This window comes from Pinus tabuliformis, chromosome 8 (genome assembly GCF_031772625.1).
Source record: "Pinus tabuliformis cultivar Carrire ecotype Pingquan chromosome 8, CPIR1, whole genome shotgun sequence".
NCBI classification, from domain to species: domain Eukaryota; kingdom Viridiplantae; phylum Streptophyta; class Pinopsida; order Pinales; family Pinaceae; genus Pinus; species Pinus tabuliformis.
The window spans coordinates 1631216710-1631242871 of NC_142294.1; the positions used below are offsets into that span (position 1 = coordinate 1631216710).

Here is a 26162-nt window from a genome sequence, read left to right on the forward strand (position 1 = left end):
CCAAGAATGGATCCTTAGAAGGATCAGATGGTGAGGCACTGGCCTCACAGTTCGAATTGGATTTTACCCTCATCGCATGCATGGTTTCATCGATGATGGGTTGTGGCTGGTTTCTTGATAGTGGAACCTCATTCCACATGACTAGCAATAAGAGTTTTTCCAGTACCTTGGAGGAGAAAGACCTCCAGATGCACATAGAGATGGGTAATGACGAAAAGTATAGTGTTTTAGGAGTGGGCATGATTGCTTTTCAGAGGGAGCATGGAGCTCGCATCACCTTGACAGATGTGAAGTATGTGTCTGGACTGAAGAAGAACTTGGTATCTATCGCAATGTTGGAGGACAAAGGCTATGATGTAGTCTTCAGTAAGGGAAAGGTTTTCCTTAGACACATCACCACGAGACAGGTGAAGCAGATCGGTTCACGAGTCAAGAACCTATATGCTCTTGAGGTTCAAGATGCATGCAAATCCTTGAGGAGAGGCAAATGTTGGAGACTTAGTGGTTGATAGGGAAAGTACATTACCTCTCAACATGCACTGCCAGAAGAAGTCTCAGACAATTATGGAGGAGCCACAATTGGTGAAGCAATTTCAAGAGGTTGTGGAGAAGCCACAACTGGAGAAGCCGAGAGTTGACCAAGTGGAGGCATCCACTCATGCAGAGACCTCCAGTAGGGGGAAATTTCGAGCCATGTGGGTAGAGGGATCACATGCAGCCATACCTCTAGGTGTGAGGTGGGGCAATGTGAAGCGATAGTCTCAAGAAGGCTGAAATAGGGATAGGATCCTTGAGGTACCCAACCTCTTTTACTATACCTTGCTACGGGAGCCCCGACGAGGAGTAGCAGGACTGGCTAGGTGGGTAGAGATAGATGCGGATGCAGCGGCAGAGGGAGCTTTAGCATCAGAGGGTGTTTCTAGCCCAACAGGGAGGCCAGTTGGGAGATCAGTTACTTACTTCTCAGTAACTAAGTTGCAGTGCTGCAGTGCGTAGCACAATGCAACATGATGAGAGGAGGTGCAGTGCGGATGCAATGCTGGGAGAAAGGACCAGCAGCAGCACGGATGCAACAGGAGGAATCAGTGGGATCGATGCAGTCGGAGATCAAAGTGATAGAGGCTAGAGTAGTCAGATACTGAAGAGCACAGAGGTCCAGAGCTTTCAGTCGACAGAGGCAATAACAGTCAGAGACTTTGATGATAGGGGCATCATTCTGATTCAGGTTGTATATTTTTTGTTTCTGAGTTGTTGGAGCAACAACACTAGTGAGAAGTGTTGCATGCAGAACATTCCAAAGGTTCAGGATCGGGTTCGAGTTGAATGCCTTTCTTGTTGAGAGGGAGTGTTGAAAATAGCAACAAGAAATGCTATAAATAACATTGCTATAGATAGCATTTCAGGTACCAGTTTTGTCCTAGCAACAAGAAATGATAAAAATAGAAATGCTAAAAATAGCATTGCTATAAATAGCATTTCAGGATATATTCCAATTTTAATCAGTCCTTGAATTAAAATTCGAATTTGGCCTCAGCAGCTGTTTAAAAAATAATTAATTAATTCATCTTGAGTTAATTAGTTGGAGAAAATCAAACATGAAGTCTTTGTGAAGACATGCAACAGTTATCCCTTTGATTGAGGAAGTTATCCCTTAATTAAGGAGATAAGGATGAGTTGTATTTGAGTTGTAATTAGTTAGCTCAGCTAGTTTTGTAAGGTTAAACATGAGAATGGTTTGTCTCAAGTAACTATGCAATCCTCCAATGTATTTGAGCAAATTATCTTAAGAGGACAAATATATACCCAAAATCAAATATCTTTTTCTAAATTCCTAAGTATACCTTTGCATATTTTGACCTTTAGCTTTCCTAAAATTTTGCCAATCCATAATATATTTTTGCATGTATGCGAATGGATAAAATTGCCTTCTTATTGCAACAAAAAAATCATTCCAAGAGGATAAAAGCTTACCATGTTTCTTCATGTCCTCTTGAGTTTTGGCTTCCCACCAAATAAGTGTTGCACCTTCCAATCTAAGAGAAGCAAGCTGAATTTTGGTCTCATCATCCTTGATTCTTTGTATCCTGCAATACACTTCAATCTGACCAGCCTAATTATCTAATTTCTTAGCATCTACCTCTCCATCATACATAGGCAATTCAAACTTAATATTAATCTTTAACAAAGGAGTTTTACCATTTCCTTTTGGAGAATTTTGAGGTGTTTTTGAAAGTGTAGAAGATGTAGAAGATGAGGATGAATATGAGGATGAGGATGGAGGTGAAGGTGGTGGTTTGTCACCATTCCCTCCATTCAATTTTGGAGGTTTGTATCATTTTCCTCCATCTCCTTTTGGATGTTTTGACCTCTCTCCATATAACCTTGAATTGCTCTCTTCATAAAGAACCTTAACCATTTCAGACATCTCAAGTTTTTCTTAAATTTCTTTCATCTTCAGACATCCCTTTAGGGCCTTCTTCATGTGCCATAACTATTGAAGCTTGAGGTGTGTTTGTTCTCCTTGAAACAATTTGAGGTCTTGGCTCCACAAGCTCTCCTTCTCCTCTTTTAAGCTTCAACCTTGTAAGCATCATAAAAAAACTTGCAAACAAAATCAAACCTACACAGTAACTTGATTGCTCTGATACCCAAATGATCTGTTATTGAAAATTGAAGGTGATATACAAATTGCAAGTGAAATTTTATATGTGTTTTGGGTAATGGATCAAGTTACTAAACACACAAACAAGTGATTTTTAAACACAATTAATAGCCAAATAGAGACAATAAACCATTTTAGAAACACATAATAATAGAAAATGATAAAGGAGTTCATCCCTCTCCTGGGCTACACCTCCTGGTCTAGCTTCCAATGTAGGGCCTCTTCCATTGTGCTCAAAATATGTGTTTACATGAATTCTCAGTTTTCAAAATGCAAAAAAATGTCTCCAATGGATCCAGAACTGTCAAAAACCTCGATTTGTGTTCTTTCTGCACCTCATTTGGCCAAAAATTGAGAAATGTATTCCTGTTACAAGTTTTTCCCAAATTCTATGGTTAATCATCCTACAATTCGACCCAAATCTAGCTTAAGCGCCTCAAACCCAGAACTGGCGCGTAAATATGGCCTACAATCTTTCCCGACGGCTGAAATTATAGGACAATTAAACTGCCATTAATTCCCTATTCCAAAAATTTTGGTCATGTGGTTGCACATACGACCAAGTTGTAGGCCTTTATTCTCAAGGTCATGGGCTAAAGGCATGCCCCTTTTCCGCTACGACATGGTCTCATGGGTGCACATGTGCCCTGGGGTTGGCCCCCTTACACCTCTACGCACCTAGTTTCTTGGGTGTTATATGACCCTGAGGCTGGCCCCTTCTCCATTGTCGTGCGTATGGTCTTATGTTGGTCCCTTGTGACCTAGAGCTGGCCCCCCAATCTTTACGCCTCTGGTCATGGGCTTTGGCTCCGGTGTTGGGTTTTATGTGAGTGTCGAGACCTGTGGTCTGGGCTAAGCCCTAGCCCCAGGCCCCCTCTGCCATGGTCCCGTGGGTGTGGGGTGTGGCCAAGGGCTAAGGCTTAGCTTGGCCCTTCCCCCAAACATGCCTACCATAAGCTTTAAATATAGCCCATTTACCATATATGTTAAGTCTTATGCGATGACGTGTTGGTTAGGCCTTGTGTTGCATGGTTCTAGGTCGCGGGTTTGACTCCTATGGCTGATCAGCCTCAATAAGAAAATTTTGATGCAGTGTCTGGAGGCCACATGGCAACAAACCATTAGCCCACGTGGACCTCCTTCACTAGTCCACAAAAATGAACCTCTAACCAATAGAATCGTGCCATTCACAATCCAATCAACAAGAGACACTTGTCAACATACCATTGGCTGAATTGTACATAGTCATATGCCCTGTCACCTGCCTAGTTAGCGTACGAACTACTAACTGGGCATACCTGCAACCCAACTTTTAAAATTTTAGTTGTTTGGCAATTCGATCAGAACATGATATCGGTTTGAAGTGAAACGGGTTGTGTTGGATTCAAGTCGCTGAGATATACGCACTGGTACAAGTTTCGAGCATTTTTTAGCACTTTGAATTTTGAGCACTAAACTTAACCCTTGGATCAGAGCAACCCTTCTCTAATCTTGATTTCGCTATGTTGATCACATCAATTCAGGAAGACTTGGATTATTAGCTTGACTATATTTCTCTGCACTATGAGAAGAGACCCATCACATCCCTGAAATTGCACACCATTTCAACATTAAGGAACTGTAGCTTATAATTGCATTTGAATTGAATTACAGATTGGGAAGAATAGATGATAAAGTATTAGCAAAGACAAGAGAAAATGTTGATAATTATATGTATGCTATGAAGAATTGAGTATTTCCTACCCTCATGAAACAATCATGGAAATGCATTCGAATAAGTCCAGGTGCTACTCCATTGTTTTCCATGAATCCCTTTCTCACTGCCTGATGCACAATTGATTCCGCAGCTAGACCACTAGGAGGCATCATCATCATCATCCAAGCTTCTCATGTTTCGAATCGGAGAAAATGGGATGTCATCGCACAGAGGTGAAGGCATCGTGGACGCCATGGGATAAGAAGGTAAAATGATGAAAAAAATACGAGGGATGGGGATTAAAACCTTAGATTAAGGATAATAGCTGCAGAGCAGAGGGAAATGATAATGAGATGTATCGTTGAGCTACCTCCCAACGATAACCACGACCTGTCTCTACCATAAATTCAACAATCAATGCGGTGATGAATTCTGATATTCATTGTAAGCACAAGGTTGTGTCATTAAATTGTATAGAGGGAATCAACCTTATATTGTGAGTTGTTGCCATAATTTGGGGGCTTGAATAGTTGTGTTTCATGTGATCGATGCTATGGTGAGAATTGAAGGATATTGACTATAAATGACAACCTGTATCAATGTTTATTACTAACAATTTCAATTATTGACACATGGACGACCATTGTTGGTTTATGGTTATATCATTGTTAGTCACCCAAGTCAATTCCTTTTCACCTTTAGGTGAAATTGCTAGTTATACAAATATTTTAAGATACTACATATAAATATATTCCATTATTGTTCTCATACACAAAAAATTAGAAAAGTCTATATTATAAAATGTTATTTCTAATTTTAAAAACAATGCATTTTAAGAAAAATTACAAAAACATAAGTAAAAATGTTGTGTACATAGTTCACAAGGTTAGTTTAGTTAGTTATCATCAATATTATTGGTCATTTGGCTAGCTTTTGCACATATATATTTGATTAAAATCCCTTTAAATTAAACTAATTTATATTAACATATTTATTAGGAATACCATCCATGAAAGTGAACATACATCTTTTAAATTTCTATATATATATATATATATATATTAAAAGCTTGGTTGATTCTATATTATCCTTTAAATTAAATATACTAATTTATGAATCAATATTATTAAAATTAGAATTATATATATATGAGAAAAAATAAAAATAAACACATTTAAAAAGTATATTATTATGATTAAAAACAACATGAATTATTTAAAATGTTTATGTTAGTAAGTATGATATCTAAATAGTCTTCTTACACCCTATTTTTACATATATAGAAACATTAATAAGTAAGTTTCTAAATAGTCATTTTACACTCTTTTTATATATATAGAAGGATTAGTAAATAAGATATTTAGATAGTTTTCTTATACTCCTCTTCTTCTTTTTAATTTTTTTTTTTATTATATTATGTATATAAGGATTAGTAAATAAGATATTTAGACAGACTTCTTACACTATTTTATATATAGAAAAATAAAAATCAGACAACTAATGGCTTTTCAAAATAAATATTAAAATTAAAATTAAGTATTTTTACTATATCTATCCTTTAAAATAAACAACTATTTTTTTCTCATAAAAAATGATTACAGATAACTATTTTTTCTCATACACATTAGCTATAAAATTATTATACTGGATAGATTCCCAATTGATTAAAACATTTCTACAGTAAAAATGCATTATTTTACATCTTGAATTAAGCACACAAGTAATTCTTAACTAAAATTATAATCTTTGCTTTAGTAGTGTGAATGTATTCATTATTTATGATTTTAATTCCATGAATCCAATGTTCATATGAATTTTAATTTCTTTAAAACATATTAAATGTATTTTATCCATAAAAATGGACACACCAAAAGAAGCATGTCTTGTTATTATTATTTTATTTACATCTACATATTTAGTGTTTTCACTCACTATCAAACAATAGTGGAAAAATTAGTATTATATTGGATAACTATTAATGGAAATTGGAGATAGCAACAACGTTTCTTTCAATGTAAAGTCACTCTAGGGAAGTCGGCGTTGAAAATTGGAGATTGCAATAATAGAAGTTTAAGAGTGACACATGTTTGTGATAATTAATTTAATTAAATTCTAGATTGCATTTCCAAGAGTCCTAAACACATAACAACTCCATGATGAAGATATTTTGTATGCCATTTTTTATATTCAAAGCTTTACCAGTGTGAAAACTTAATATATAAACATTTGAGTTAGCGTGATAACTTTGCTTTTACTCTTTCCAAATTTCTGTTAGTTCAGTTCATAGTTCAATGAACCATCTTTTCAATATTATATGTATTTTTTTGTCATTGATATCAAATGTTTTTTAATGAGTTTATTATTTTTCAATTAAATTTATATATATATATATATATATTTCAAAATTATAAAAATGAATAGTTTAGAATTTATTAAAAGTGTAAAGATGAAAAATAAAATTTTAAAATTAAAGTTTTAATTAATTAAGAAGAATTATAATATCTTAATAATAATTTTAAAATTTCTTTTTATCGAGGTGATAGGTGACATGGTGATGGAGGTTTGGGGGCACCTCACCACCTCCCACAACATTTAGGAGGGAGTGGCATGGTTAATCCACCTTATGCATAACATATGCAAGTTATTTTTTATTCACTACGATGTTAAGACTTCCTCTGTCTTCTTGTCTTGGGAAGAGTGGCTCTGCTCTCCGAAACTTATGGTGTGCGTTGACTCCTTCCTCACCACTAGTGGGATTATTTTCTTGGTTGTCTGACAACGTTGGGTCTGTGCGCATAAGGAAGATTGTTGAGGCATGGCATGACCTTTGGCCTTTTCTTGAGATGGGGTCACTTGCCTCTGGACTAAAGTGGTAGTGACATGGGCTTATGCGCAAGCTCATTCAACTTATGCATCTATAGGGAAAAATTGCTTGCTTGGGATGCCAGATTTTGGACCAGAGCTGGAGTCTATGCACACAAAGACTTCACACCATGAGACCCTGTGGATTTCACTAGACTCAAAGGTTGAAGTTCTCTGCGGTGCCACCCTGCACTCAATGTATGCAATCTTTTCGGATTTGGTAATGTGGGCTAGTGTTATCAGGTTACAAATCTTTCTCTATTTCTCTACTAATTACAACTATTGCTCTGAGTTTTCATGGTACAAGTCTAGTGGTTTCATTTTAAGTTTTACGAGGATACATTGGGTAAGCACTTTGGTGTTTCCTGGAGAGAGGGTGACCCTACCTAGAGGTTCTCATTTGCATCCTTGGTTTATTGGTCTTTTCATTCTTGCTGGTTCGGGTTGCCCTGAATCTTCTGTATCTCCTCGCCTTCGATCTGTTTCGACCCTTTTAGTCTCACCTCCATCGGTCTAGGTTTGTTGTTGAACAATAGTATTTCCTGGTTTTTCTCCTTGTCATTGTACAATGCCCCAATAACGTATACGTAGTCACTGGAGAGATTATGGTAGAGGACAGTAAGACTAGGCACATGACCAAGCCCATGAAGTCATAACCATCTTTCACTCTACTACACCTCCTAACATTTGTGAAGAAATTCACTAGTTTGAAACCCTAAGTTACCACTAATGACCGTTAAGCATATTTCGTCTCTGAAATCCTAGACGAAGTAGCCAATTGGGTTACTGACCCTGGCCATACTAAGGGAAGATTGAACCAAAACCTAAATTCCATCACCCTCCATTGGTAGATTAAAAATATTTTGGGAAGGTCCTTGAACAATCAAGAGGGTGCCGCGATACTAACGCTCATGTTTAGCTAGCTTGGATGCTTGACTAGATCGCCTAGAAATTCATCTCCAATGTGAGCTTAAGCCTTCTGCTCCTACTAGTACAAGTGACCATGGACCTACTCTTATGACTTCGTCACACTCCTAATCACATGATATATCTTTATGTAGTTACTTTGCTTCTCTATGTAGTTTTGTTTCTGATATTTCTAGTAGTTTACAATAGAAAATACTTTATTAGTTTTACGTACTCTTAAATTGTTGACCAGGATAGTGTGCCCCATCACTCCCAGTAGCAGCTATATCCCCTCAGTAAGCGGTTTCCTCTCCCTAGCAGACATAGGAGAATAATCGATTAGCCCAGTTGGAATGACAATCATCGGAGCAACCCTTTGAATGGAAGCAAACGTAGCTGGGTCGGATCACCCCTCTATCTCTATATATAACGCATGCAGTCATTATTCATAACTCGGATCAGTACTTTCTTTCATGGGTGGGACATAGCTGGCAGGGCTTACTTAACCGAATACATGGAATTGGGATCTCTCTCGCATGCATATATCTCTATCAGGAAAGCAGCCTATCTATCTACTATCTTCAAACTTCTATTCTCGTTGGTAGGAGTGGAAAAAGAAGAAGAATAATTAGCGTAGCCGGCAGCAGGAGGAGCTGTACACGGAGCATCACATCTTTGTTACGCCTATTCATCGTCATCCCTATCTCCATCGTCCGAGCATCATTACTCACATCTTTGCCAGCGGGTGGATCCAAGGATCAGTTCGTTAGTGCGGTAGGTTCATTTCGTCATCATTTCGTGACCAACAAGATTTTCATAACGAATCAAAACACGTAACGATGCTTCGCGATTACATAACCAGTGAGACGATGGGGGATAAGCTTCATCGTCGAGAGGGGAACAACCCAGATCACCAGCTAAGGCCCCTAAATGACCGCTCAGTGATGAAGGAAGTACGAGTGCAAAGACAGCCAGGAGGTTTGCCTAGAAGCAGGCAACCTTGAAAGAGTGCGTAATAGCTCACTGATCGAGCGCTCGTGCGCCGAAGATGAACGGGACTAAGCGATCTGCCGAAGCTGTGGGATGTAAAAATACATCGGTAGGGGAGCATTCCGCCTCAGAGGGAAGCACCAGCGCGAGCAGGTGTGGACGAAGCGGAAGCGAGAATGTCGGCTCGTTCCAGTTGGAATGAATTATTGATAATTTTGAGGGTTGGATTTGATAGGAACAGAATCACGCTCTGTAGGATTTGAACCTACGACATCAGGTTTTGGAGACCTACGTTCTACCGAACTGAACTAAGAGCGCTTTCTTTAATATTCAGAGATGAAGGAAAAATACCTTTTGTTGATACTCTTAGAGCAAAACACTTTCGCATCTGATACGATTCAATTATTTTATGTTCCCGTCGAATCGATATCAAATGATCTTTCATTCCTTTCTTTCCATAGAAAAGAAGGGAAAGGTAGGGATGACAGGATTTGAACCTGCGACATTTTGTACCCTTGAGACAGATTGAGATCAACTACAGTATGAACCGTGATGCTTGGAATGATGTATTTTGAAAATTTGAGGTAATGAAAAATTAACTTACAAAATAATAATAATAATTTTCATTTATTAAGTAGAGTTTCGGCATAAATCACATGAAGAAAACCTTTGTCGACGCGTTTCGAACCAACTAGTGTGGTTCATCGTCAGGACAAGTTGAATGAACAGATCTCGCTCAACTTGTCCTGACGATGAACCACACTAGTTGGTTCGAAACACGTCGACAAAGGTTTTCTTCATGTGATTTACGTCGAAACTCTACTTAATAAATGCTATGGATCACAGAAGCCTCAATTCAATAATTTTCATATTTAATAATTTTGTTGGTATAATCTAATTATTATATGTTTTGGTTTTTTTATGTTGAAATTAGAGGATACAAATTTTGGTTATATTGAGATTTTCTTTTTCATTTAAAATGAGTTTTTGAATGGATAAATGGATTTAGTATCGTAAAAATCCACGGGGCACTTAAATTGAGATATTAAAAGAGTCAAACGTACAATTCCAACAAATCCCTAAAAAAGTTGGGGCAAATTTGACCGAATAATATAGCCGAAAAAGAGCCAAAACTTCTAATATTTAGACTATGCTATATAAGAAAGTTTGAATTTTATTCATTAATTAGTTTACTCTATTTACAACAAACATTAAATACAAACAATAATACATTAAATACAATATACATTGAAATATATATTATTACATCTTACAAGGCTCACATCAAATTATTTTGATCTAATTTGATTCCAATTTTAAGGTCACGACCAAGCCAAACACCAAATTAGTGTATGGCATCCCTTTGTTCATGGGAGAAAGCATACATACTCTAACACCCTCCTCTAACCTCTTAGGAAGAAACACACACCCACATATATATATGAGAGAGTATGTGTTTCCTCCTAAGAGGCCAGAGGAGGGGGTTAGAGTATGTATGACACACACATACACACACACACACATATTTATTTTTTCTATGTGGTTCATGAACCCTAGAGATCGGTGACCATTATGTTCATGGATTATTTGTACTAGTGTGGATCGCTGATTTTTTTCTTTTTTCAAACTAGGTTGAGTCGAGGCCATGACCAACCCCAATGTTGGATGGAAGAATGATCTATCCACCAACGGGATGTTATCACCAAGATTATGCAAAGCTCGGTCGAGCTTGGACACCCTTCGGGATAGTTTAATTCCCCCAAAGGTGACTCTGATCCTCAACCCCTCCTCATGATATTTGAACATATGACCTAGTGGGGACTAAACCCCACACAAACAAATTGGTCTAAACCTCATGGGTACTCTTAATATATATTATTTAAAGACATATTACAATCAATATATCAATATAAACTTGTAATAGCTTAGTCTGAACGTTCTATGGATTTTATTTCATGGGCATAAATCCTACCAAAAAATGTTGGAAAATTTGTTCAAATTGAGTGCTTAAGGGTTTTTTTAGACTTCAAATATATTTATGTATTAAAAATGCATTTTAAACAATGAAGAATAGAGATATGACCAAAATTTGTAAACAAAAGCATAAAACAATTCGACTTTATCATTTATAATTATTATTTAGCCTAGTCTAACTATTAAATGTTTTAGTTTTATTCATCAAAATCTCTTAATAGAATTTGTGGAAAGATCCTGACTTTTCATTTTTTTAAATGCATGAATGGATTCAACCCTACAACACTTTGATTGTGTATATTACATTGCTCAAATATACAATTCCAACAAATTTATACTAAATTTTTGATAAAATTAACAAGAAAATATGTCAATAAAATATCTAAATATTAGTATTTTAGACTACTATTTTTTTTTAACTCTATCTTCAATATAGATAACTAGCACAACCACATTAATGAATGTGGTTGATATACATAGGCATATATCAAGAATTGGCCGCTCCATAAACACCAAAGATTTTGTCTAAAAAGATAGAAATCCCATAAATCACAGATCATAATACATCAAAATAAAATTCAAAATTGTTAAATAAAAATATTGAAAATTCGTTTTGTATTATAATCTTAAATTTTAAACCATTCCTTTAAACATTAAAGATATTCTTATTTTTACATTAATTGTAAATTTTATCCACATAAATTTAATAAATTTATATTACAACTTCAATATCCATATCAACTAAGTTTTTGTTATGTTAACCATTAACATTCTTCTGTGCCTTTTATTGAGTCGGGAGGTTCATTGAGCCAAGAGGTTCATTCTATAGCCTAGTGTAAAAGTGATGTGTGATGTGTAAGTACATCTGTCCCTCTTAAAATAAAAATAAAATATTTTATAAATAGAAAAGCAATGTAATATATGTGTGTGTGTGTTAAAAGAGAATATTTTAATATTGTATAGAATAAAATATCCAATATGTGTTATGAAATAAAACATTTTAATGTGAATTAATATTGGCATATACTTAAAATATATTAATAACAAAAAAATCAATTTAATGTGCACTGATATCAATACACATGTTATGTAATCTCTATAACATTCAAAAATACAATTTAAACAATAAAAAATCACCTATTGTTTTTTGCACTCTAAAATAAGTTGCACGTAAAGAAATTTAATTCCTCTTTGCTCATGTTAGATCCATACTCAAGATGGATCTATACTAGTAATATAATCTACAAATGCAGATATAAACGTATACATAATTTAATCCCTCTTTGCTAATGTTAGATCCATACTTAAGATGGATCTATACTCGTAATATAATCTAAAAACACAAAGATATAAACTCAAGTCTACATCAAGGCTTTTGTCTGGAACAAAGGGAATCCCCATGGTGATGAAATTATGTCAATAATAAAAATATCCCGACATTCAAAAAATAAAGACACACGATGGTTTAAACTTACACAAAATGAAGACATCCACGAGATTGAACAACCTAAAAAACCGAGAAAATAATAACCTTAACTCATCTTCATATTCTTTTCAATGTCAAATCTTCTACTATGTTAGATATTCTTGTCGATATTGGAGCTAACAAACATTAAACAAAATGTAATGGGTAATGTATCAAATTTTTCATTTAAAAAAAACCTAAGCCCAACCAAGTCCAAGTGGAAATGCTAAGTCGAAATGGAAAACTGAAACGTTTAGGCATGGAAAACTGAGCGGAAAACGTACAAATAATTCAAAAAATATTTATTAAATATTGTAACACACAAGTTGATGTTCTTAAAAAATCTAAAGCTCCATTCACTTATATACGACCAAGAATATTCTCCTAAAGCTTAATCTTATCTTTTCATTTAAAAAAATTAAATTTAGCAAAATCTATATAAGAAGTTGATATAAGTACATTTATGTGCGTCATAAAGATAAAGCATTTCTCATTCTCATGTATATATATTAAAAAAATTACATTAAAAAAATATTTTTGTATTCAAGTTTTTGTGATCCATAATGAATTAAGGATAGTCTTTCAGTAGAAATTACATAAGATAAATTTTTGACCAATGCTTTTCGAACCAACCAGTGTGGTTCATCATCCAGATGAATAGGTAGACCATGGCAAAGGGTTAAATAGAGAGCAATGTAAAGACATAAAGCATCGGCCAAAATTTTTTCTTATGTAATTTCTACCAATTTTTTTTTTTAATTTAAAAATATTATTAATTTTAAAAACACCTCTCATATGTATTAAATAAAACATTTACATTATTTACCTTAAAAAATATTATTAACTTTAAACTTATATTATAAATTATATTTTCAAATTTAAATTTAAGCTTATATGATCGATACTTCCGTAATGTTTAACCATAGTTTCTTGATTGCCCTGCTGGAATAGGATATGCGTATATTCTTACATTTAGTTCCACGCAACATCGATTGATGACAAATTTACTCACCCCACCATGGGCGGTTTCTGGGAAGCTCCCAACTTCCTGCTTTCAATGAAGTCCGTTGATATCAGAGAATCCACAATACCCACTACGTCTTTATGTGGCCACTCAATGACATGCATTTAATTGTTTTATCATGGTCTCCAACTGTACAACTTTTGGCCAGTGGCAGGAAACTTCTCGTCCATTTCCTGTGCCGCTCAATTCATGTGATTGTGCACGGATCTCGCTGCATTATTTGTCGCCAGGCCCGCCATGGACGCTATAAGAATCGTCCCCATTTCACAACAAATCAAGCTCTAGCCCTCAGTCTGTGTTGAAGACGCAATTGGGGTTTCAATCAGGGCTTCAGCGTTTGACAATAATGGGGGGATTCGAGGATTTCCTGCCAATAATGGCTGAGAAGCTGGGAGAGCAGGATTTCATGGGGGAGTTGTGTAATGGGTTCCGTCTTCTAGCAGATCCCCAATCGCGTCTCATTACCCTGGAGAGCTTGAAAAAGAATTCGGCTCTGTTAGGGTTGGATTCGTTGACGGATTCAGAGCTGCGAGCGATGATGGACGAGGGGGATTCAGACGGCGACGGTGCTCTGAACGAAAATGAGTTCTGTGTTATGATGATCAGATTGAGCCCTTCTTTTATGGCGGAGGCCGAAAAATGGCTTCACAATGCCCTGGTAAATGAATTGGAAGAAACTCTAACCAACTGTAAAAAATGATTTGATGTATTTTATCTGTCTACTGGTAGTAATGTTATATCTTTAAGGGAATTTGAAAAATGAAAGCTGTAACTGTAATGCCAATATATCGTCATCTGTAATAACTCGTGGTTTTCATTTCATATCTGCTGTCTGTTATCTAATCTTATTCTCTATGCACACAGAAACATGCTTGTGTGTTCTCCATACACACAGAGACATGCTTGTCTCTAATGGGCGCTTGAAAATTCAAGCTAAACCCTAACAATTTTTCATGGATGTGATCTCAAATTCACTTATTTGGAATAAAATTTATTGCACCCAGAGAAGCAAGGTCACCTTATTCGGGTAAATTTTATTTCAGTGAGAGAAGCAAGGTCATTTAATTTGGGACAAATTTTTGGTATAATTTCACTGCACCAAGTATCACCTCTTTTGGAATACATTTATTATAAAAGGAGAGAAGCAAGAAAGTATCAGTTCTGTTAGCATAAATTTTATTATAACCAGAGACGCAAGGTGAAAGATATGGAATAGTCGTGTCACTTCTGTGGGTGACACTTTAAACTAAAGTGAGGAAGAGTTTCTTCTGTGGGTGACACTTTAAACTAAAGTGAGGAAGAGTTTATCCAGCTTTTTAAACGTCCAAACAGTAAAAAACTGATTAAAAAACAATTTAAACTAAAATGAGGAAGAGTTTATCCAGATTTTTAAACGTCCAAAACTGTAAAAAAATGATTAAAAACTGGTATAGTAATCCTTTTAAACACTGGATCTTTTAAACAACTATAACTTGCTTTCCTTTTATCCTAATCGTTTTCATTACCCTATAGATTCAAGTTTAACGTTGGAGCTATTTTAAGTACTTTTTGGCTTTTGGCTTGTATCATTGATAATTACTGAATCTTTTTTCTGTTTTTGGAAAATTTTGATACATAAACAAAATTAAATCTATAGATTGGAATTTACAGAGCCCAGCTGAATGCTTACAGTGAGCTTTGTTAGCTTGTCTATCTTTCTAAAGAGAAAAAAACCTACAATTTTTCTAGACATCTTATATAAAATTGAAGAACCAAAATTGGGTTGCCAGGCTTCCAGAGAGCATGACTGGTAGCCAAGAAAGCCAAGCAATTTTCTGCTTGTTTAGATCGGTGGCTATGGATTGTTAGTGGGTTCTTCCCAGCTTTAACTCCTTATGGGTGCTGTCTTTTTCTCCTATGATCAGGCCTTGAGCTATTACAGGAATTTGGTTCGAGGCTTTAGCCATGGAAATCGTTGCTCTCTCAGGTGCTCTAGTCTTTCTTCTACCATTTGTTTGTTTGCGGGACTAGGAAGAGGAGAGCAGTACTGATGTCGAGTGAAATGCCAATCATGGGATATGCTACTGAGAGCAAGGGACCCAAAGTGTTGCAGACCCTAAAACCAGCCTCGAGACTGGTATTCGAATTTCTTGATTCTTTCATTATACTTGTAAACCCTCCAAATAAGAGTTTCCATTGTTACCTTGAGAGATTCCATGTTTGTGATATACGTTCCCTGGTGGGCTTAATGTTGCTGATAAGCAAACTTGAAATTTCTAGTTCTCTTTGGAGGTTCTCAATATCCCTGTAGATTGCCAAACCTTCGAAGACTACTGCTTGGGGTATTATTCTTTAATCAATCCCTTCGACTAGATTCCAGGAAACTTTTCAGTGATGGGAGACTCAGAAGATTAGTCCGAGAATGTGAGAGAAGGCATGCAGACTGCAGGAAATGGATAAAGTTTGCATGTCTGAAATTTGCCTTGATCCTAGTGTTGACTCAGATTTGGTGCAGTGAATCGTGATCAGTTAACTCCAGTCTAAAAGTGCACAAAATCAGATCGATCACAGATTAGGGGTTACCTGGTGGCTTTTCCTTTGCTTCTGGGGGTTGGGTTCCCTTTTAATTTTAATTTGAGACTTATAAATCATATTTAAAAGCATTAGATATAAAGGGAACAAGGGAAATCCTTGTTTTCTCTATGTGTCTAAATGATTTTGTGCAGTTATACGCTGGAATTAAGTGCATCACAGCTTGAATTAAGTATAGATGGTCCAAGGCCTTACAATAAAAAACCACAAGCCTCATATTACAGCCATCTGAGACGAAAAATAGGGGAGAGAATTTTCCCATGGTTAAAACTGAATATTTTCAAAAGAGTGGTAGTACAATTATGGCTACTTTTTTCCAGAGGTCTGTGATCTGGTGCAGGTAAAAGTCAACAATTACTGAGAGTTGGTACAACCAAAAAACCAACTGATTAAGTCGCATCAGAGGCTGTCATTGTGTGAACTAAAAGGGCAGACCTGCTTGGTGGTGTGAATAAACTATTTGGCCCACTTGTTACACTTTATATTTCAGGTTACACTTTTATATGTTTATGAGTGTTATCCCTGTACATTTAATAATAAAAATTAAATTCATTTTTATTCTATTTCATTATAATAATGAACAAATAAGAATCTTAAAAATATAAAATTAAAATTGTTGGTTGCAGAGCCTGTACACATAATTTAACAGAACAATGGTACGAACATAAATATAATAGTGCACAAGAGTTTACACGATAAAACTTAAAACTTTGAAGATTTATTAAGGGAACATTCATGAGCAAGGCAAAAGTGGAAATATTACAATTAGGCATTTTACTCACAGCTTGGTCATCTCTTGGAATCATAAATGAAATAGGCATAAATAACTATCGTTTGGTTGATAACCAATTAGTTAAAATAACAGTAACAATATTTAATAGTAGTAAATTTAGTTTTTATGTTTTCTTTTAATTAATTGTTGTCATATTTTAACATTCTTTACCTTGATAACAATTTTCATAATACTAAGCTAGAATCCTATCACTTTTTCTACAAGTCGAGAAGCAAGACACCAATGTTGTTTCTCTATCAACATTGGTTTCATAAATATTTCTGCACAGTTTTCTCGAGTGTCGATCTTTGTAAGATCAACACCATGTCCATCAATTACTTGTCTTACAAAATGGTATTTTATATCCATATGCTTGGTCTTAATATGATAAGTTGAATTTGTAGCCAAATGTAGAGTGCTTTGACTATCGCAGAGTATAGTTATGTTGTCTGGCGTTATTCCAAGTTCACTTAGAAGACCCTGGAACCAAATTGCCTCTTTGCAAAACATGTTAGATGATAATGTACTTTGTCTCAGTGGTGGATAAAGCAATTGTTTCTTGAAGCTTTGACATCCAATTTATGGATTCCTTTGCAAGAGTCAAGACATCCTAAAGTAAACCTTCTCTTGTCCAAAATTACCTTCAAAATCCAAATCAATATATTTGCTGATATAATCTTTACAACTATTAAAGGTGTTACAATAATCATTGGTGCTTCTAAAATACCAAAGCACCCATTTCACTACATCCCAATGCTTTCTTCCCAGATTTGCCATGAATCTATTGACAACACCAACTGTGTATGAAATATCTGATCTAGTACAAACCATTGCATACATCATATTTCCTAGTACATTAGCATACGATACATGAAACATATAATGATTTTCTTCATTACTAGGACATAAGCCTGAAGAAAGCGTAAAATGGAAAGTAAAAGAGATATTAACCGGTTTCACTTTGTTCATCTTGAACTTCTCAAGTATTTTCTTTACATACTTCTGCTGTGAAAATCTAAGCTTACCATTTTTCCTGTCTGTGTATTTCAACACCCAAGATTTCTTTTGTAGCTCCTAAATCTTTCATATCAAATTTTCTAGCCATCGGAGCCTTCAACATGTTGTTTTTACTTGCAATGATCATATTGTCAACATAAAACACTAAGATAATGTATACCATTCAAACTTTTAAAGTACACACAATGATCATAGTTACTTCTAATATAATTTTGGCCCATCAAGAACGAATCAAACTTCCACTACTTGAAAGACTCCTTTTGGCCATACAATGATTTTTTGAGTGTGCAAACTAATCTTATGTTGCGATGTTGCACAAAACCTTCAGGTTGTTCCATATAAATCTCCTCATTCAAATATCCATGCAAGAACATTGTTTTAACATCTAATTGTGCTAACTCCAAATCAAGCAAAGCAACTAGTGCCAACACAATATAGACAGATACAAGTTTAAGAATTGGCAAAAAGATTTCATGGAAATCTATACCTTCCATTTGAGAGTAACCTTTTGTGACCAGTTTGGCCCTATACATTTTAATATTCCAATGACACCTCTTTTCAATTTGAAAAGCCATGTACGTCGAACAATCTTTCTACCTTTCGGGATTTCTACCAGATCCCAAGTTCTTTTTCTCTCCAAGGCATCTATTTCTTCTTTCATCTCTGCCAATCATTTGACATTATTGATATCATCCATTGGTTTTTGAAAACAAGAAGGCTCGCCATCATCGGTAACCAAAGCAACAAATGAAGTGAAATCAATGTACCTTTTAGGAGGTTTCCTTTCTCATGTAAATCTTCTCGATGTTGGTTTTGGACTTTCAACACTTTCTCGAATGTTTTCAATATCTACAACTTTATCATCAAAAGCTTCTTCTTGCTTCCATGTGTATGTAGATGGTCAACCTCAGTTTGAATTTTTTGATTTGGTGCTTGTTTTTGTACATGTTCCTATTTCAAAACGTCTTTTGCATGATTTGATTTATAAGAGAAGATTCATCAAATATCACATTTTCACTGATGACGATTTTGTGGACAATAGGATCCCACAACCTATATCCCTTAGCAACATCTTCACTACAAACAAATAAATATTCCTTAGATTTAAGGTCTAATTTAGAACATTGATTCTTAGGAATAAGAGCACACGCTTCACAAAAAAGAAATGAATAATCCAAGGAGTCTAAAGTTAGCAGGGATGGAGATGGAGAGGAGAACTTGGCCCTAGTCAATATGGCCAAGAAGGGCAAAGGGAAGGGTTCCAAGGGTAACAGTGAGAGGGTAACCTCTTAGCCAAGGAAGAAGAAGGACTTGAGCAAGCACAATTGCTTCATATGCCACAATAGTGGGCACTATGCATCATAGTGTCCGGAGAAGAAGGTGAAGGTGAAGTCGCAGCATATAACAACATCAGAAAAGGTTCAACTTGATGAGTTTGCAACAAAGTTCAAATAGGACTTCTCATTTATCCCCTATCAATCTACCAACAACATCACAAGGAGTACTTGGTACTTGGATAGTGGGGCATCACGTCATATAGAGGCATGATAGTTGTTTAGTAATTTGAAGGAAAAAGACTTAGATTTACATGTGGAATTTGGCAATGATGCCAAGTATGCAATAAACATGTTTGGAACCATTAAGTTCTAACTAGATTCAGGAGGGACATTGGAATCTAAGAACGTGATATTAGTACCAAGACTAAAGAAGAACTTGTTCTCAGTCTCAGTGATAGAGGACAAAGGATATGAGGTCATGTTCAAGAATGGGAAAGTGCTTATCTGTTTGGAGGAGTCTAGCCTAGACATAGCAGTGGTTATCGGGGTTAGAGAAAGAAACTTATACAGGTTAATGGGCAAACCTATTTGGGCTTCAGTACATGATAGTGACAACCTATGTGAGTTAGGGCACAAAAGGTTAGGACACTTGCACTACAAGGCATTATTGATCCTTAGGGAGATCGTCACTAGTCTCCTAGAGTTCAACATTGAGCAGCAGGGCATGTGCAAAGGGTGATGTGCACTTGGCAAGACTGCCAACGATGATTTTCCAAGCAATGAGAGTACGTCCAAGGTGATCTTGGACCCTGTTCATTTAGATGTATGTGAGTCAATGTTGGTGGTGTCAATGATCACAAATAGAAGACATGAGCTCATATTCAAGAATGGCAGGTGCTCATTTGTCTTGAGGAGTCTAACCCAGACACAACAGTGGTTATTAGGGTTAAAGAGAGAAACTTATACAAGTTAATGAACAAACCTATTTGGGCTTTGGTACATGGAAATGAAAACCTACGCAAGTTAGGGTGCAAGAAGTTGGGACACTTGCACTACTAATCATTATCGATCCTGGGGGAGATTGTCATTGTTCTCCTAAAGTTCAACATTGAGTAGCAAGGTGTGTGCAGAGGGTGGTGTGCACTTGACAAAAATGTCAAGGTTGATTTTCCTAGCAGTGAGAGTAAGTCCAAGGGGGGTCTTGGATCTCATTTGCTTAGATGTATGTGGGATGATATCAATGGAATTAGTACAAGGAGCGCAATACTATGTCACATTTCTTGATGGCTATTCTAGGAAAATCTAGACCTTCTTCATGAAGACCAAGGAGGAGGTATTCAATTAGTTCTGAGAGTTCAAGGCCTAGGTGGAGACCCAGACAAGCAAGAAGATCAAGGTCTGGAGGTTAGACAATGGGCGAGAGTATACCTCCAATGATTTAAAGGATTTTTCAAGGAGGTAGGGATCAAGAGGGAGATGATTGTCTCATACAACCCTTAATAGAGTGGGGTTATGGAGAGAGAATTAGTCCATCATTGATTTTTTCAAGGCTATGCTACAAGACCAAGAGTTGCCTATGTTTCTTTGGGCAGAGGTGTGTATATTGTAGTATATTTGTAGAACAAGAGTCTTCATGGGATATTGGGGGACAAGACTCTAGAGGAGGCATTCATTGGGGTGAAGCCAAAGATTGGGCACTTGAGGATCTTTGTTTTTCCAAATTAACCCATGTTCCTGTGGAGAAGAGGATGCAGTTGGAACCTTTAGGACATAAGGGTATTTTTTTTAGGTATAGTGGGACCTCAAAGGATTACAAGATCTTAATACCAATGCAGAGGAAGATGGGCAGAGATGTTATATTACAAGATGTGAAGCACTTGGTTTGACCTCATATGGAGTGCCTTATTCTTACTTAAAATATCACTAGTATAGCCTTAACACAACCTTGCATGGATTTGTCATTGAAAATAAGCCTATGCAAGTCATCTTCTTCATGATAATATTATAATAAAGCAAATAATCATCACTACTTCTGTCAAATGCAAGCTTGGAATCAAATAATTTATTCCACTACCATAGGATTTGAATCTTCTCTAACTTAGGTATTCCATGTTAAAAAATTTAGCTTTGGCATGAGCTTCTTACACAAGTTAGGTGTGATCATTTGAGAAGTAGTTCGAAACAAATTCTAGTAACCACTTACTAAGAAATAATACTATCTTGTAATTTCACTTAAATAAGTGAAAGCCAATTTCCAATATTCTCTTAGTCTTAGAAATCTAAATAAAATATTCCAGAGATTTTAGAATATTAGCGAGTTAGATTTGATCTAATCTTAGTCATCCACTTCATTGTTGATAAAAGGTGGTTGCTAGGATAAAGGAGATTAGTTGCTAAGACTTGGGAATCAATGGCTAGGATTGGGGATATTAGTGATCTTTCTCAAAGCATAAATAGAACAAGATGGAAAAGGTTGAAAACAAACATTTTATACACTAAGAAGACTCAAAATATCAAGAGAGATCAATTGAGTAGATTTAGATCACAAGAGAGGAGTCAAGGTCCAAAAGTACATCAAAGTACGGTATTGTAAAGTATTTAAAGTAGGGATATTTATCTAAGTGCATGCAGATTTAATTCGTTTTCATATATTGTACAACTGTTAGTTTGACATATGGAGGTTTCCCTGTAAGCTTGAAAGATTTAAATGAAAAAAAGATTTGAAGATGTAACTATTAATGTATCATCTTTATGCTTTTGCAACTCGTTTTTCAGCTATATGTGTCATTATGCTATTTAGAACTATTTAATTATGTGGTTAAATCAATGCAAATTTGATTTATTAACTAAGAGAACGTAGAACATCAATCACCTAGGGTTTATAAATTCACATGGTATTAGAGCATGGTCACTGATTGAAATTCTTAGGGACTTGCAGCAGTAAATCTACTATAGGGAGATGGCTAGTAGTAAGAGAATTTCAAAGTTCTGATTTTCAGATTTGGGAGTTTGTGCAACAAATCTCAAAGACGACATCAATGAGCCTTAGATTTGAGGATAGATTAGATGGTGCCTCCAATTACTTGTACTGCAAATCCAAGCTACTGATACTAGAAGAAAATCTCTGAGATATCATCGAGAAGGTAGTTACTCCACATATAGATCCACAACATTTGGAAACACATAACAAGAAGTGAAGGCCAAGTGGTTGATCTTAGATGTCATGAATGATCACTTGATTTCCTCACCTATCAAATAAGAAATAGAAAAGGAGATTCTCAATGCTTTGGTTAGCCTCAACTAAAGAGAGAACAAAAACAAAAAGAGGATATTGCGGAACAAGTTGAGATCCATAGAGATGATCATATCAAACATCGTTACTACTTTCCTGATGAAGATCGTCCAAGTGCATATCAACTTGCAGTAGTTAGGGAGAAGGTTTCATATGTAGAGTTGGTGAACATGGCAGTGAATGGATTCCTAGCGTCTTGGGAACCATTTATCAAAGGTATTTGTGCTCGTGAAAATATTCCTAATTTTGAAAGATTGTGGTTGAGAGGAAACTCAAATGGATTCAAAGGTCAACATGAATGGTGGTGGCAAAAACCTAGCCCTATTTTGTCAGGAGCAAAGGAAAAGCACCTAGTAAGGGTAAGGGAAAGAGTGGGGAGTCAACCTCAGAGATAGGAAAGGACTAGAATAAAATCAAGTGCTTCAATTTCATAATTTTGGACATTATACATAACAATGTCCAAAAAATAAGAAGACCGAAGGGAAGCAACAACAAAAGCAAGTAGTAGCCTTCACAAAAACTTAGATGAACAAGTTTGCTACCAAGTTTGAGAAAGATAATCCAAGGAGTCTAAAGCCATCAGGCACGAAGATGGAGAGGACAACATGGCCCTAGTCAATATGGACAAGAAGGGAAAAGGGAAGGTTTCCAAGGGTAACAATGAGGGTTTAACCTCTCAGCCAAGGAAGAAGAAAGACTTGAGCAAACCCAAGTGCTTCATTTTCCACAAGAGGGCACTATGCATCACAATGTCTAAAGAAGAAGAAGGGGAAGGAGAAGTCACGACAAATAGCAACATTAGAAAAGTTTCAACTTGATGACTTTGCAAAAAAGTTCGAGAAGGACTTCTCATTTGTCTCATGTCTATCTACCAACATCACAAGGAGTACTGGGTACTTGGATAGTAGGGCATCATGTCATATGACATAGGCACAATATTTGTTTAGAAATATGAAGGAAAGAGACGTAGGTTTACATGTGGAATTTGACAATGATGCCAAGTATGGAATAAATGTTCTTGGAACCATTAAGTACCAACTAGATTCAAGAGGGACATTTGAATCCAAGAACATGTTATTAGTACCAAGACTGAAGAAGAACTTGTTCTTAGTCTTAGTGATCGAGGACAGAGGACGTGAGGTCATGTTCAGGAATGGGAAAGTGCTTATTTGTCTAGAGGATTCTAGCCCAGACATAATAGTGGTTATCGGGGTTAGAGAAAGCAACTTATACAGGTTGATCGGAAAACGTGTTCGACCTTTAGTACAATCATAGTGACAACCTATGCGAGTTAGGGCACAAAAGGTTATGATACTTGCACTATAGGGAATAATCGATCTTGAGGGAGATTGTAAGTGATCTCTTAGAGTTCAACATTGAGCAACAGGGCATGTGTAGAGGGTGGTGTGCACTTGGAAAGAATTCCAAGGATGTTTTTCTAAGCACTAAGAGTAAGTCCAAGGTGATACGGGATCTCATTCATTCATATGTATGTGGGTTGATGTTAGTGGCATTGGAAATCGAGGACAAAGGATATGAGATCATATTTAAGAATGGTAGGTGTTCATTTGTCTAGAGGAGTCTAACCCAAAAACAACAATGGTTATTAGGGTTAGAGAGAGCAACTTATGCAAGTTGATGAACAAACCTATTTGGGATTTAGTACATGACAATGGCAACCTACGTGAGTTAGGGCACGAGAGTTTGGACACTTGCAATAGAAAGAATTATATATCTTGAGGGAGATTGTCACTATTCTCCTAAAGTTCAACATTGAGAAACAAGGCATGTGCAGAGGTTGGTGTGCACTTGGAAAGAATGCCATGGCTGCTTTTCCTAGCAGTGAGAGTATGTCTAAAGGGATCTTGGATCTCATTCATTCAAATATATGTGGGCCAATATCGATGGAATTAGTAAAAAAACACAATGCTATGTCATGTTTTTTTATGACTATCCCAGGAAAATCTAGATATTCTTCATGAAGACCAAGGATGAGGTCTTCAATCAGTTCTAAGAGTTCAAGGCCTAGGTGGAGAACCAGAGAGGAAAGAAGATCGAGGTCTGCAAGTTAGACAGTGGGGGGGAGTATACCTCCAACGACTTCAAGGAATTTTACAAGGAGGTAGGGATCAAGAGGGAGGTGATTGTCTCATACAACCCTCAACAAATGGGGTTATCAAGAAAGAATTAGTCCATTATCGATTTTTTAAAGGCTATGTTACATGACCAAGAGTTTCCGATGTTTCTTGGCGAAATGTTAATTTTTCGTTGTCCTATGATTATCATAATCACTTATTTCAATTGTTCTTCAATCAACAATCAATCTATCCAATGAATTCAATCTTCGAGTAACAATAAACAATTGTAGATCGAACGGTAAATCCAATGCACAATAGAAGACAACCAAGAACAAGTGAGACATGGTATTTGGTCAAAGACCAGGGAAAAACCCCACAAGGGGAAAACCCTTTTAAAATTCTTCTTCTATTAGATTGTCATCAAATGTCAACTGAGATACAATATTCCAATACATCAATATTGAGTCAAAGTCAAACCTTTGACTATCCAAAATTAAGTAATGAATATCCAATCCAATGATGAGCTCAAAAGTCAAATTTGGTCAACAAGTCAAATCTCCAATTTTGGTCAAAGTCAATAACAACAGCCCTAACTAGTCAATGGTCAAACCTCCTCCAAATTAGCTCGGTCAACAGTCAAAAGATGTGGCCTTCTTTGCTGGTCAAAGTTCATTCAAAACAGTGCCAAAACAATGCCTCTAAATCTAGTCAAAGTCAAACTTTGACCTATGAAAATCCTAGGTCTACAATTTTGGTCAATGCTGGTCAATGTGCCCTAAAAGAGTCTGTTCAACCTCCCAGTCAACTTGGCCTTCCAAACATATCAGAAAATTAGATTCAAAACAAGTCAAACCAAGCTCTCGAGTCCAAAAGTCAATGTTAGTCAAAGTCCCAAAACAAAAGATGATTTTCGGCCAACATAAAAGACTCTCTCTCCTTCGCATGTGTGAAAAGAACCTGCAATTTTAGAAGTCGTCGAACCAATCCAAGAGAATATGTGATGAGTTGATGATGCTCCAAAGTGATGTGACAAGAGGTCTATTTATATGTGTCTCAAGGGGTCGAATTAGCTTGCCTAGACCAACTTTTACTTTTGTGCACATGTGGGTTTCCCCTTAAAAATAATATTTTTCCTTGTCCAAATTAAATTCTTCCAAGGGATAGGAGGGGCTTCTTTAGATGAGGAAGACTTCCCAATGGAGGTAATTTGTCCCTAAGCTACCAAATTAACACTCCCTCTTAGCTAGGGAAAAATTTGGGACTACATCATAAGTCCCATCTCAAATGTCTCGACATCATCAACAAGTCATATCTCATCTATGCTCATCTTTGCTCATATTTATTCATCTCTACTCATCTGTTGAATACTCTCAAATCTAAATAAGAAGAATCATCATCATAGGGGAGCTTCAACTACCATGCTATATCCAATGACAATAGGCAAGATATCCCAACTTGTCATGATATACAAGGATCACACATCCTATTTCCTATTGATCTTCCCACCTTGACCCTAAAGAATCAAGTGTTAGAACACCTGCATCCTCTCACTTGGGGAGGATACCCAAATTACCAG

At 36.2% G+C, this 26162-nt stretch overlaps 1 non-coding gene and 1 pseudogene across 1 annotated transcript; one reads left to right on the forward strand and one right to left on the reverse strand.

The window, feature by feature from the left end:
* Positions 1 to 9360: 9360 nt before the first annotated feature.
* Positions 9361 to 9434, reverse strand: TRNAW-CCA (transfer RNA tryptophan (anticodon CCA)). The gene has a single exon. It is a non-coding gene; the product is annotated as a tRNA-Trp (tRNA).
* A 4310-nt stretch (positions 9435 to 13744) lies between these two features.
* Positions 13745 to 14401, forward strand: LOC149242383 (calcium-binding protein KIC pseudogene; annotated as a pseudogene).
* Positions 14402 to 26162: the final 11761 nt, after the last annotated feature.